Source organism: Canis lupus, chromosome 6 (genome assembly GCF_011100685.1).
Source record: "Canis lupus familiaris isolate Mischka breed German Shepherd chromosome 6, alternate assembly UU_Cfam_GSD_1.0, whole genome shotgun sequence".
In the NCBI taxonomy this organism is placed as follows: Eukaryota; Metazoa; Chordata; class Mammalia; order Carnivora; family Canidae; genus Canis; species Canis lupus.
Window position 1 is genome coordinate 36,110,151 of NC_049227.1, and position 13,335 is coordinate 36,123,485.

The 13,335-nt window shown below is 42.9% G+C and overlaps 1 protein-coding gene and 1 pseudogene across 10 annotated transcripts in view; both read right to left on the bottom strand.

The window, feature by feature from the left end:
- RBFOX1 (RNA binding fox-1 homolog 1) overlaps positions 1-13,335 on the bottom strand; it is a 2,034,214-nt gene that overhangs the window by 1,597,148 nt on the left and 423,731 nt on the right. The window lies entirely within an intron of this gene.
- LOC100686080 lies at positions 5,972-7,262 on the bottom strand (annotated as a pseudogene).

The window sequence follows — 13,335 nt, forward strand, 5'->3', positions numbered from 1 at the left end:
TTGCCCTCCTGTTCCTTGGAAGTCTGATAGTGAGAATTAGGAGCCACAGAATGGTAGGAGCCTGGGTCTTGAATAACTGCAAGGAATAGAGTGCCCATTCCTCGTGGATGGTCACACATTCAACGAGAGAGAAATAAATCTTCCCTGCAATAAGCCCCTCAGATGTGCAGGTATATCTGTTACAGCAGCAAACCTTAGCTAGCCTCAACAGCAGGCTCTTTTCCTTAAGGGTAAGAATTATTCTTATTAAAGTCTATAATCTGGGCACCTAGCAAAGGGCCTGGCATATAGTAAATTTAGCAAGACTGGCCTGGTGATTAGGAGAATGATTTCTGGGATCAGGTCAGCCCAGATCTGAGCACTAGCTCTGACACCTATGAGCTGTGGGAGACTTCAGGAAGGTAACTTAACCTTTCTGAGCTTCCATCGTTTCCTTGTTAAAAGCATGATATCAACTACATAGTCATGCATCCTAAGGTATGGTTGGGACAAATGCTTAGCCTGCAGAGAGCACATGATAAGCTCTCAGTAGCTATAACATTCTACTAGTAGTACTGTTACTAGTGATGATGATGCGATAGTGCTGATTAACTGATACTATGAAGTGCCCAATAGTAAGTGCTTAAGACTTGACCCGAATATATGCACATGTGTGCGCACACATACATCTCACTCATATCAATATATACAAATAAGCAGGCTTATAAACTTCCTAAAGTCGCTTCTAGATACAATGAGGGCTCTGTCCCTTTCTCACAAGCATTTATTGTCACCATCCATAGCTTCTCCTTCTCCCTCCCGCCCTCCTCTATGCTGCTGTTTCCCTGGGTTCTTAAAAATTATAATTAATTCAGACTTTGGACTCTCAGGATTATAAGGTATTATAGGAAGGTAGAGCTAAGACAAATGCTTTAATTCACCAGCTGCCATGTATTTAATTAGAGATTCTGATGAGTCCTCCTTACAGAGATATGGTTCCTACTTCTTGTTGCATGAGAGTGAGGGAGAGGGAGTGTAGAAAGGAGAGGGAGAAGGATTTGTGCACAAGGACTCCAGGACTCTGAAACTTTTGGCTAGCATGGACTGCTAGTCTGTCACATGAGCATCAGCTGGAAGCAGAGCAGTGTTGGCTGCCAGCCCTCTGCCATGTGTGGTGGGCAGGGGGAGATGTCTTGAACGAAGCTTCTATTTTCCTAGAATACAGGAAAACCCTACATATGGGGGTGGAATGGGATAGGGAATATTCACAGATCTAAATTGCTTCTGGGACTCCTTATATTTGTTTCTTTTTAATTTTTCTTATAATTTGGGAAGGGGTGGAGCAAAAAGCATTTGACTCTCAATGACAATACAGCTCTCAGGATGCTTGGTTTGTGTTTGTGCGTGCACACATATGTATATCTCACACTCGCTGATGAGGTTGGCAGTTTGGTAAATAAGGTTTATGTTTGCCCTTGTGGAGGGAAACAATTGTTCTCTTAAAAAAAAAAAAAAAAAAAAAAGAACATTTGCTGCACCAAGTGTCTCTAACGAGGACAGTAGTTAATAAAATTAAAATCCAGGGTGTAAACAGAAGAGTTGACAGATTCACTCATTTCTTCTCCCCAGCTGGGGTAAATAATGAGTTTCTGGTAAACAACAGAGACTGGGTTGCAGCCCCAGAAGTGTGGTCAAACTGGTGTCATATTTTGAGCAGTCAAATCTCTACCTGTGCAAAGGGGTTCATAGACAATCTTCCCAATACCATACAAGTCAATCACTAGATTAGTTCCACACTACAGACCATGGCCCTGTGGCTTCTTTTCCCACCTTCCTGGCAGGGGTAGAGGGGAGGTCTTTTTCAGATGCTCAGAGTCAGGGTGTCTTGTGGTTGGGCCCTGTGCTGCCTCCTATAGTCTCTGCTCAATTTTTTCAACGAAGCCAATGTCCTTCCACAGAACATCTAATTCTTTACTGAATTCGAACACTACAATCCTGGCATATTCTTACTCTCCAATGTTACTTATTAGCTCTCACCAATGTGTGAGACCATCAGACCGCCTCAAGAAGTTATCATCAGTGGACCTTGAACATCCAGGCTCACTCTACCAGCATCCCTCCACTGGTGGTGTGACCCTCTCCTGAGATGCCTTCCCCGTACCCCGCATTTTGCCAAACCTCACTCTCCAAGATCCCATTCTCTGCCACCTTGTCTACAACATTCTTATATATCTTCCTCTGCTTTAGCAGTCACATATGATTGCTTATAATTTTATTTTTCTCTGTTGTAGATCTTGTCTTCCAACCTTAACCATAAAGCCTTTGAGGACATGAGACAGGTATATACACTGCCATCTGATCATGGATAAGCATAATCATGGAACCCAAATTCCAAAACCTTACTATTGTGCTGATTTATAATCCTGGGAGAGGATTATATTGAGTCTCCTAGGGCATAAACTCACAAATAACTTCTGACTAAGAAGCTTTTGTGTGTGTTAGAGAACACCTCATTAGAACCAGGAATAGATTCATTAGAACCAGGTCCTCAAGGAGCAGAACCCTGGACAGTTGTGCTGTTGGGTGTATGCACTTGCTTCCTTTTCTCCCAATGGAAGGCCTTGTATGGTCACTACACAGTCTTCTTCACAAAGAGAAATATTGCTAGCTCATCTTGTTTCATCATGTTTCATCCTACCTTTCTGACCTCTTCCCATTCCTTCCCTCCCACCATTCCCAGATGAGGCCAAACACCAATTTCACACTGTCATCTCATTAAGAGTCTGATATGAAGCTAGTCAAACGTGAAATGGGGTTCAGTGAGTATGTCCAGCCAGGCAAGAGAGAAGCATCATTAAAGATAACGTCCAAGTTGGGCTTGGGCAATGGTCAGGCTAAGACGACTGAATTTTATCCCAGGATGAGATAGATGGGGAGACTATGAAGAAAATGTTAGGGGACACCTTGGTGGCTCAGTGGCTGGGCATCTGCCTTTGGCTCAGGGCGTGATCCCAGGTCTGGGGATCGAGTCCTGCATCAGGCTCCCTGCAGGGAACCTGCTTCTCCCACAGCCTGTGTCTCTGCCTCTCTCTCTCATAAAAAAAATAATAAAATCTTAAGAAAAAAAAGAAAATGGAAGGATCATCCATTTTATCCTCATGGGTAAATAACAGAACCCCTGGAGCCGAGCTTTGCTCTCAACATAAAGGTAGCCCAGAACCTTCTCAAGTCTAAAACAAGCCCCAATACATCTCTTCATTATGGTCCCTGTTACTCTCTTTTATCATTTATTTGCATTTCTGAATTCCTCTCTTGACCATGATTTCTCTGTGGAAAGGGGATAGTATCATTGGCAACTTGAATCCTCAGAATTTAGCACATAATCTGGAACTTTGTAAGTTTGTTGAATGAACAAATGAGCAAGTGAGTAGAGGGGGGAGGGTTAATCCTTAACTTTTGGTCCCCATCTTTGAAAAAAAATTCACTTTTTATTAATAGCTGAACAAATACAAATTAAAATAATCTGGAGGTATTATTTTAGACTAAATCAATGAAAACATTTCTAAAACAACAATACCCAATGCTGTCAAGCCTGCATGTGAAATGACATCTGTATTACATTGGTGTTAAGTTGGTACAGCTCTCCTGAAATCAGTAAATCTCTCATTTACTAATTTAACAAACATGTACCAAGGGCCTACCATGTGCTAGGATAGTAAGGAGGAATTAAGGAGGGTAAAAATACAGAACCTCTCCTAGAGGTAGAAACACAATAAACAAGTAGTCACAAAAGTCTCATGAATAACAAAAAAGAGAAGATATCAAAGATAACTTGGGAGGTTAGGGATGGGTTTTCCTCTGATCTAAGAGCCAAAATGAGATTTCAAGGCTGACATCAGAGAGGACAAATATCCACCATTTGCTTTGATGTGGATGGAACTGGACAGTATTATGCTGAGTGAAATAAGTCAGTCAGAGAAGGACAATCATATGGTTTCATTCATATGGGGGAATATAAGAAATAGTGAAAGGGATTTATCAGGGAAAGGAGAGGAAATGAGTGGGAAAAATTAGAGAAACAAACCATAAGAGACTCCTAACTCTGGTAAGCAAAAGGTTACAGAAGGGGAGGTGGGTAGGGGGATGGGGTAACTGGGTGACGGGCAAGTATAACTGGGTGTTATACTATATGCTGGAAAATCAAACTTAAATAAAAACAAATGTAAAGAAAAAGATTTCAAGGCTGAGCAACAGTATATCTAGGAGGGAGAGGAAAAGAGAGATGAGATGAGATGAAGATGAGAAAGACATGCTTCATGTGAGAGACAGAAGAATGGCGGGGCGGGGGAGTCATGTGTGGTGGGAAGACTGAATAATAGAAGTGGGTCTAAATCAACAAGGGCCCTGGAAAGCGTATCAAGAGGTTTGGATTATTCTAAGGGTGATAGGACCTTTACAGGTAGGTGATATGATCAGATGAGCCTATTGAGAGGACAGCTCTATCAGTCAATAGAAAACTGGTGGGATGGGGTGGGCCTAAATGGGAGAATGGAAGTAGGAGGTGGTTTCAGCAATCCAGAAGTGAGATGATGTTAGCATGGGCCAAGGTAATGGCAAGTAGGAATGAAAAGAGGTAGATTAATTAAAAAAATTGGAGACATTACTGAGAAAAACTGGAAATTTACAGGATGTGAGAAGTACAGAAGGATCATCACAGATGAGGAGCCAGTGCAGAGGATGCATGAATTGAGAAGAGAACACAGGAGGGTGGACAGCACATAGTAAGGGCCATCAGATAGCCCATCTCTTTAACTCTCCTCCTGGGAATTTATCTTAGGAATAATTCAGGAAAAGGTAATAGCTGTAGGACCTAAAGTATCTGTGATGACATCACCTATAAAAAAACTGGACAACCTAGATACCTAATGATGATAGTGCTTATTATGTATTAAGCATTGTTCTGAGTATCTGACATGGAGAAATTCATTTAATCCTAACAACAACCCTATGAAGTAGGTCCTCGTGTACTTCCTACCTCATAGATGAGCAACTGAGGCACAGAGTCAGTATTTGGACCAGGAAATCAGCCTCCTCAGAATATACCTAGATATACTACCTCTCTCTATAATGGGAAGGTTTCAGAAAGGTTGAACGCATCAGTAGGCTGGAATCTTAGACAACTACTAAACAATCATTAAGGTAATTCCATGGAAACAAGGAAAATGTGTCTGGTGTATCATTAAATAAAAAATCAGGGGAAATGGTGTGTAAAGTCTGAAAATAATTATATTAAAAGATGTGCACACATGGGTCAGATTTGGAGAAGAATTTACCATGATGAAAACAGATGTGTTTTTCAGGTGATGGGATTAGGGTGATCTTTATAATCAGTTTGTCTTATATTATTGTTTATACCCCTATTTTATTTAATGAAAAAGTCAAAACTAGACACAAAAAATGTATGAGCTACAAAATTCCAATATATGAAATAGAAAAACAGAAATGGATAATCTATAGGGATAGAAATCAGAACAGTGGTTGCTTCAGGTTGGGGGACCCTAGATTGTCCAGGGGCATAAGATACATCCTTTTTTTTTTTTTAAGATTTTATTAAAAAAAAAAGATTTTATTTATTCATGAGAGACACCAAGAGAGAGGCAGAGACATAGGCAGAGGGAGAAGCAGGCTCCCTGCAGGAAGCCTGATGTGGGACATGATCCCAGGACTCCAGGATCACGCCCTGAGCCAAAGGCAGACGCTGAACTGCTGAGCCACCCAGGCATCTCAGCATGACACATTCTTAGGGGAGGGAAACATCTTAGAGATGATTCTCACACAAGTGTATTTTTGTCAAAACTCACTGAACTGTACTTTTGAGATTTCATTGTATGTAAATTATGTTTCTTGTATATAAACAATGCCTTAATTTTTTTTGACCTCTGAATCTTTTTATTGGCCTCCTGCTCCTCAAAGGGTACCCTGTTTTGCTGCCTCAACACCTCAGAATTTTGGTGTCATTGGTCTCAGATCCCACCTTACTGTCCATGATCTTGCGGGTGATGGTCTTCTGGATGGTCTGCAAGGAGTTGTTGACCAGGATGTCAGTAAGATTGAAGTCCTCCCCATCTTCCAACAGGTGACGGTAGGTGGCAATCCCAGCCTCCAGCTTGACCTTGACATTCATCAGGGCCTCATACTCCTGGGCCTGGCGCTGCCCCCCTGCCTGGGTTTGGGACAGCTCTGATTCCAGGTGCAGCAGGACCCCATTGAGTTGCTCCATCTGCATCACATAGCGGGTCTCGACCCCTCCCTCAGGCTGTTCTCCAAGCTGGCCTTCAGGTTTCTCATTGAGTCCAGGTTGATTTCCAAAGACTGGGCGGTACGTCTCAGCTCTGTGAGGGTCATCTCAGCTTCTCCTATCTCAGGGGTCTGTGTAGTGACTACTGTGGTGCTCTCCTCGATCTGCTGGGACCAGTACTTGTCCAGCTCCTCCTGGTTCTTCTGAGCCAGCTCATCATACTGGGCCCAGATATCTGCCATGCTCTTGCTGAGGTCCTGATATTTGGGGACATCCAACTCCACCGTCAACCCAGAGTTGGCAATTGGTTTTGTAGACCCTTTACTTCCTCCTCATGGTTCTTCATGAAGAGCAGCTCCTCCTTGAAAGCCTCGATCTCTGTCTCTAGCTGCAGCCGAGTGACATTGGTGTCATCAATGACCTTGTGGAGTCCATGGATGTCACTCTCCACAGACTGGTGCATGGCCAGCTCCATCTCATACTTGACTCGGAAGTCGTCAGCAGCAAGCCAGGCATTGTCAACCTGTAGAACGATGAGGGCATTGTCCACAGCACTTGCAAAGATCTGAGCCCTCAGGCCCTCAATGGTCTTGAAGTAATGCCCCCAGTCTCTCTGACCTGGGGTCCCTTTTTCTCCAGGTGTTCCCAAATTTTCATCTCCAGTCTCTGATTATCAGCTTCCAGGCTCCTCACCCTCTCCAGGTAGGAGGTCCTGGTCATTCAGGTCTTGCATGGTCTCCTTCTTGCCCTGGATGCCCCCTATGCCCGCCAGACCCCCAGCCATACCCGTGGCCAGGCCCTCGGACCCTCAGTCACCCCGGAAGCTGGTGGAGCAGGATGCGGAGGTCTGGGAGCCTGAGCCCCCCACACCTGCATAGATGTTGGCCGCACCACTGCTGATTGGCCAGACCTGGTGGCTGGACAACTGCACGGAGCCCAGGGACCGGTAGTTGGAAGAGAAGGTGGAATGGGTGGTGAAGCTCATGCTGTTCGGAGAGTAAGTGGCTGACTTAGGAGGCCAGGACTCAGGCTTGGGCCAGGCCAATGCCTCAATTTTTAAAATAGTACAGGATGTATGATAGTTAATTTTATGTATCAACTTGACTCAATCAGGAGATGCCCAGATATTTGGTTAAATATTATTTCTAGGTGGTCAATAAGGGAGTTGCAGATTAGATTAGCATTTGAACTAACAGATCCAGAATATGGCCCTCCCCCAGGGTGATGGGCACCATCCTATCTTTTGGGGCCTGAATAGAAAAAAAGTCAGAGAAAGGAAGAATTCACCCCATCTCTTCGGCCTGGTTGAGGTGTGACATCTCATCTCATCTTCTACCCTGGGACTGAGATTTACACCATTGTCTCCCTTGGTTCTCAGGCCTTCAGACTCAGACTGAATTTACAACTAGCTTTCCTGGAACTCCAGCTTGTCACATTGTGAGACTTCGCAGCCTTCATAACCATTACCTATCTGTTTGTTGGCCTGCCTATCTATTGGTCTTGTTTCTCTGGAGAATCATAATTCAGGGGGACAGTCAAAACAAAGTCTTCCATTTTGCATTTCCTTCTTCTATGAAGAAGTCATCATTTTCTGACTATCAATACCATCCAGGACAACCAGCCCATTTCTCTGCCCAATTTTCTCCTTATAGAAAAGTTAATTTCAATGGGGTGGTATAATTCCCTAAAACAGAGTCCTCCACCAGACCAATTCCAGCCTGCTACTAGAAATAAAATTTATTAGAACATAGCATATCCATTTGCTAATATGTCTATGGTCGCTTTCCAGTACAATGCAGAGTTGAGCTGTTTCAACAGAGACCGTATGGCAGACAAAGCCCAAAATATTTGCTATGTGGATCTTTACAGAAAAATCTTGCTAGTTTCCTCTCTAGAGAATACTTGAAAGTATGTATGGGTGCTGGAGGTTGTTACAGGGACTGACCTGGGGGCCACGATTGGTGTTTACTTGGCACAGTTACCTACTGCACAGTCTAGTGAAGAACTGCCCTGTCCAGTTCTAGAAATAGTGACCACACTGAGAAACTCACTTTCCAAGCAGGTTCAGAACCTAGAGGAGGCAGCTAGAGTCAAGAGTCAGGGTTCCACAAATTAAAGCTCTCCACGATTTCATTTTCCCCACTTGGAGAGATGCATTGTTCCTCCTTTGTTCTATCTTTAGGCAAGAAGCATCAGAGAAGCACCCACCTCTTAGCTTCCCTAACTTTATCTAACTTTTCAGTTACTGTTTGACAGCTTGTCTCACAGGTTCCCTTAGGACCTAGTTTTAGAATCAAGAAGAAGGGTTTTAAAAGTTGCCAAACCCAAGTTTAACAGAAGGAGACAGAAATACCCGCCAGGGTTCTAACTTGTTTTATCACACATTCCCCACCTCTCCCATGTGGGACTGAGACAGGGTGTTCTGTTTCTCATATCAGAATCGTCACTTCAGAGTTTACAAAGTACTTTCTGGATGCAGTAGATGCTGCTCTGTGTGGTAGACTGCGTGGATAGTGTCACTCCCGGTTTTACAGAGAAAGCAAAGGAATGATTTGCTCAAGGTTAAGTGGGTAAATTTGACTTAAACGGGGTCTGCTGACTTCAAGTTGGGAGGCCTTTCTCAGGAGCTGCCTGTTAATATTTGTACTCAAGCACTTTAACAGTGGAATTCCAGAAACCTTGCATCCTTTCAAGAGCAAGGCTAGAGGGCAAGGGATGGGAAGTAGGGCAGGATTCAGGCTATTTTGCTTGTGAACACTCACATGTCTATCTTTGCAATAAACTCAGCATTTTTGAGGGCTAAGGCTATGTATTATTCATTTTAATCTCTTGGCATCCCACAGCCTAGTATCACACCTGATACATAATACGCACATAATAAATGTTGGATGAATGAACAAATACATGAATGAATAAATGAATGAATAGAATTCATCATATCCCCTCTAACCTTCCCTTTACCAAGAAGGAATCAGAAGATAGCAAAGTATGAAAGAAAATTAAAATGATAGCTCGCATAAGATACCTAACCCTCTTCCAAACATACATACATTTTAGCTCATGTATTCACTTCAACAGCATCTGAATTTGGTGCTACTCTCATCTCCATTTACTTTACAAATGAGAAGACTAAAGATCATGCAAGTTAGCAAACTCAGCCAGTGCTTATTCTGATTCTTAACATGACCCAAGGTCACAGGGTAGGGGAAGAAGAAGAGCTGGCATATGAACTCAGGCCTGGAAGCCTTTCGTCTTGGGATTCATAATGACCCTACTATTTCGCATTTGATGCTAAATGCTGGGGCAGTGCAATCCCATCATCCCATTGCAGGGTGGGGTTGGGGGCGGGGGTCGGGCAGGCATCCCTTTTATAGGATGGAAGTATTTCTAATGGAATCCACTAAACCCAGGGGAACAGAGAAGGAAGACTGCTTAGCTTGTCAGCATTCCTAAGCAGCAACTCTCTCCAGAAAAGTACCTGTAGAGACATAGAGATATGTGGATACATGGATATTTGATTCTGTAGTTTCAATAAAACAGAGCTTGGGCCCCACACTATGTGATAAACGGTTCAATAAGTAGGGTAATATAATGCAGTCAGAAAGAAATACATTTTTATGTGCCAAATGGAATTGTATAACACCAGCTACAGCTTGGGTGATCATCTAATGAAAATGCCTTTGTGCTGAGTTGGAAATGCAGGGGTGAGGAAAGCTCAAGTTTGAAAGTTTAACAACTATGCACATCCTAACTTTTTGCAATTTAAATTCAAGATAAATTGAGCAGTTTAGAGAGAGAGAGAGATACCATCAGAGGGACTAGGCCCAGATGAGTTCATACAAGGGGCAAGGGGGAGAAGAGGAAGTCGAAGTATTGTCATTTCTTGAAAAGTAGGTATGCAATTTATTTTCAAATTCACCCTGGACTTAGCAAAATATCTCGAGTTCATGTCCAGGTAGTCACTGATAGCATGGTCAGCTAAACTCATAACTGAGTCTGGGTTTTCCTAATAAGAGTTTTTCTTCCCCAAAAACCAATGAGTATTTAATATATATATGTTCAATAGGGGAATGAATGAATGAATGAACGAATGAATAAAGCTGTTCAGTGTTTTATATGCCAGATACATAAACATGTATTTTGTTCAACTTTCATATGAATCCTATTAATCCTATTATACGAATAATGGCTCCATTTCTGAGATGGAAAAACTGAGGCACTGGGAGGACTTGAGTTTCAAGTGACTGAGTGGGCAGTTAGAATTCACATTTGGGAGGATTGTTCTGATTACCTCCTATTCATCCCACTGGTGAAGGTGGGCTCCTCTGTCCTAGGGAGGATGAGATGGCCTAATACATGGCACCCCACAGTGGACAGATGAGACCAACACTGTTTAATGGTCACATATACTCACAGCCCAGGAAAGCTATGACAGTGTACAACACCCAGGGCCAAGTGAAGGTTGTACTTAGAGCAGAAGTAACCAGCAGGGGCTACAGGAGGCAGGCCTTATATAGTGACAAGAGTGTGAGATGGCCCTTGTTCCCACAGGAGGGTGTGTCTGGTTCGTCAGAATAATTCTGCAGGCTGGTAGGAAGGTAGGACCCATCAGGTAGAGGACCAGTTGGAATGCGGCTAGTCTAGGTGATAAGGGAACTAAGCAGGTGGAAAGCCTTTCCTTCTGGGGGAGAAGTGGGGGGAAGGTGGGGTATATCTGGTAAGAGCAGGGGAACTCACAGTTAGATCTTTAGGCCCTATGAGGCTCAAAGATGTCAAAAAAAGGTGCATAAAATTTCAGGTCTTACCATACATGAATGGCTCTGGACCAGCAACACAGAGCCAAAATATTATTGCCATTCCTCCCCACCTTTCTTGATTTATCCTTCCACCCGACATGTAAACACGCACACCTTCCTCCTTCTTTGTTTCAACACAGGAGAGAAGTAGGTATGAAAAGGTGGAATGAGCATCAGTCTTGGGACCAGTAGGTAAGCATCTGGGTCCTAGCTCTGCTGTCCAGGAACTCTATAATTATAAGCCTTTGTTTTCTCTGCAAAGTGAGAATGCTACCACTTTTACTTCAAATGGCGGCTATAAAGATTAAGTGAAATAAAAGGGAGGCTTTTAAAAAGCAATTTGAATGAAAGAGATTACTACTTATGATCATGATTCTCATCATCTCTGTATTTCTTTGACCCCAGGGATATTATTTAAAGGAGCAAAGTAGGAAGTAAGAGTATACCATTGCACCAAATAGTGACAAAAACTAAGTAAAAGAAGTAGCATCAAACCATTGTGAGCACTTATTAGGTTTCCCCCTCTGTGCTAATCATCATCTCACTTAATTTTTATGACTCTACCAGCTTGGTGTTAGTATTATTCTCCTTTGAAAGATAAGTTCACTGAGACTCAGAAAGCTTAAGCACCCTGCTCAAAGCCAAGTTACAAAGGGAGTAAGTGACAAAGTGGGGATTTGCACCCAGGTCCCTGCAACTTCAGAGCGCCTGTGCCCTTACCCTCCAAATGATAACCCCACAAGGATATTTGGGAGCTAATTTATGGCTCCCCCATAAAGCTGTCCTGGTCCCGATCCTCAGAACCTGTGAATATGTCACCTTATTTTTTTTTTTATAAATTTTTTATTGGTGTTCAATTTGCCAACATATAGAATAACACCCGGTGCTCATCCCATCAAGTGCCCCCCTCAGTGCCCGTCACCCAATCACCCCAAACCCCGCCTACATCCCTTTCTACCACCCCTAGTTCGTTTCCCAGAGTTAGAAGTCTCTCATGTTCTGTCTCCCTTTCTGATATTTCCAACTCATTTTTTCTCCTTTCGCCTTTATTCCCTTTCAGTATGTCACCTTATATAATAAGGGGACTTTGCAGAGACTTCCCCTCAGCCTGGGGAGAAAAAGCAGCAACCTAGACAAGAGGGGCACCTCAAGGTCAAGAATCTTAAGGATCTTGAGGAGAGATTATCGTGGATTATCCAGGTATGCCAATATAATTAAAAGGGTCCTAATAAGAAGAAGGCAAAAAGTCAGAATCAGAGAGAGTTGAAGTTGCTCTGCTGTTTAACTTGAAGATAGAAGAAGAGACCACCAGCCAACAAATGCAAGTGGGCTCTAGAAACTAGAAAAGGCAAGGAAACACATTCTCCACTAGAGGCTCCAGAAGGAACACAGCCTTCATTTAGGACTTCTGACTTCAGAACTGTGAAGTCATACATTTGTGGTTTTTTTCAACCAGGCAGTTTGAGTAATTTGTTATAGCAGCAAAAGTGGTGGTCAGAATATTATTGCCCAGAGCAGACAATTTGCTCTAGAGCTGTGCTGTCCCAATACTGCAGCCAACAACCACATGGAGCTATTTGAAGTTAAGGTTATTCAATTATTCAGTTCCATAGTCACAGATACTTCATGGGCTCAATAGCCATCCATAGCTAGCATCCACTATATTGGACAGTTCTAATATAGAACATTTCCATCACCACAAGAGGTCTCCTGGAGGATGCTTCTCTGAAAGCAGAAGGTTGACACATCTCTATCTACAAATAGTTCCATAAGGGTGTCATAAGGAGTTCACTGGGCACCATGGGTGATGTAAGCAGACTGCCTAGTTTCAAATTCCAGCCCTGCCACTCTCTAGCTGGGGTAAACTGGGGCTAACAATAATAGCACTTAATCCATTGGCTTATTATGACTACCAAATATAGACTATACATGCAAAATGTTTTAGCATAGTCCCTGGTACATATTAGTGAGCATTTAATAAATATCAACCTTTATTGTTCTTAAGCCCAGACCAATTTGAGAAGGTCCACTGAGAGGCTATCTAAGGCCTGAATACAACATTCTGAAAATGACTCTGTGCCTGGAAAGCAAGCAAAGAATGGAAGCACTCCCTTTAAGAAAATATTACATAAGACACTTCCCCAGAATGCAGTATCACAGCCGTGTGAATACAAATCACTGACGTGCAAATACTCCTCAGAAATATTTATGATGGAACTTCAGAACCAACCCAAACAGCCTTCACATAGTGAAACGAAACCA